We start from the raw sequence: 1,915 nt of genomic DNA on the forward strand, positions 1-1,915 counted from the left end.
TGTGTACCACTGTACAATTTAGAGGCAGCTCAGGCTGCTCCTGAGTACACAGCTGCTAATTAATGCCTGATGAGTCTATCGCCCTTCTGGCGCCGTGATACTCAGTGTGGTCTCTGGACGGAAGGCATCGGCATTGTCTGGGAGCTGGTTAGAAATGTAGAGTCTCAGTCCCCACCCCAGACTTGTTGCATCAAAATCTGCATCTTAACAAGATCCTCCTGTGATTTGAATGCACATAAAAGATTTGAGAAGCCCTGCTCTAGAGGTGTCTTTCCTAAACTAAAAGCTCAAGAAAGCTAGTTCTGGGAGCTTCTTTCACAATAAGGTCTAAGGTAACCACAACACCAAGAAGCTCCATGCTGGGCTGTCCCTAGTGTCAGAAATCCCCCTGCTTGTGGTTGACAAAGCTAAGCCCACTCCTAATGTTTATTTCCAGGGGAATGAACAAAATAGCTCAAGGAAATTCTCACAGCAACCGCCTGAGAGTTAGGCAGATCTGACAGTGTGCAAACGCTAGGTGGCAATGGATGGACAGGCACTGGCAGAAAACATGCAAAGCTCTGTCACTGCCAAGGGTCAAGTAGAAATGATAAAGGCTTAGGTGTGGGGGGATGGGGTAGGGACTAAGCAAGGTTGGGCTGCGAAAGAGATTGCTGGGACGATATTAAAGAGACTGAGACTTCACCAGCAAGTCTGGGAAGGCTGTTTTTGTGGAATGAGAGATTTGGGCAAGAGTAATTGCTTCTTTTTTGCCTTGAGCTATGTTAAACACACACAATCTCCCCACAGGGGAGGGATGTCAGCAGCTGGGTATGGTGAAGCTGAAGGGAATTAAGTGTGGGTAAAAAGTTCCCAATTCCCTTCGTTCTGTTCCCTGAGGTCACGGGAGGCAGCAGCGGCCAGTCTGTAGCACAAAAGCTAGCTCACAGGGGATGAGAGCATCCTTTCCCATCATGCAGTGGGCTCACGGGATATGCCCCTACTCTGCCCAGACATTCTGGTAACACCCTTTCAGGGCTTGGAGAAGTGTTCAGATCACAGCTCTGCTTTCTTCCTGTGTCAAGCTGTTTGGCTGATTCCAGAGTGAGAAAAGAATATGCAGAATTATCTTGGCTCTCCTAAGGTTCTTTCTCCTTCATTCTCAGTAGGTTCCAGGGGACTAAACTCTAGGGTAGAGCCCTGTGACACTGATGTTGGAGAGGCTGGGGTCCATCTTTGGATTTGAGAAACTTGGCTTCTGAGAAAACAAGGCAAGGGAAGTTTTCCTACAATTCCTCAAATTGTGAGGTCACCCTATAGAGCCCAGCCTCTTTTATCCTGTAGTATTTGGTTCCAGCCACACTTTCTCATTTGGTCAGTGGGCCCGAAAGTTGGAGAACTTTGTTGGAAATCCATTCAAGGAGCAGTACTGTTTCCCTGACTCTTTGGTGGGAGTGCTATCTGAAAACATTTTGGAGTCATGTCAAGGGGGTAGAAAACAGAGAGTTTAGTGTTTAAGTTTAGGGCCCAGATTTTTTCAGTTTAACTACAGTTTAGGCATGACTGGACAGCTGACCCCTGCAGAGGTCTGCAAGTCTATTGGTAATAGAGTTATATAATTATAGAATGAAGTTAGAGATTGTCTTGTCTCTCTCCTGTCTTGTTCAGGTGAGAAAATTGAGGCCCAGAGAGTTCTATTTGGTTTATTTTAGTAACCTTAAATGAGTGCCCACTCTGTGCCAGGCACCAAGCCAGGGACTGAGGCCATGCAAGGGGTATGAAACACAGTCTCTATTAGTTTAGGGGTCAGTGATCAGCTCATCTATCCAGTTCCTGGACTGGCTCATGCCCCAGACCAGTTTGCTCTTGAGTGGGGTACAGGTACCATGAAGGACACTTTCCTCCTTTCTTTCCTTTCTCCCTCTTTCTTCTTCCT

Source organism: Pteropus vampyrus, unplaced genomic scaffold (genome assembly GCF_000151845.1).
Source record: "Pteropus vampyrus isolate Shadow unplaced genomic scaffold, Pvam_2.0 Scaffold1, whole genome shotgun sequence".
Classification (NCBI taxonomy): domain Eukaryota; kingdom Metazoa; phylum Chordata; class Mammalia; order Chiroptera; family Pteropodidae; genus Pteropus; species Pteropus vampyrus.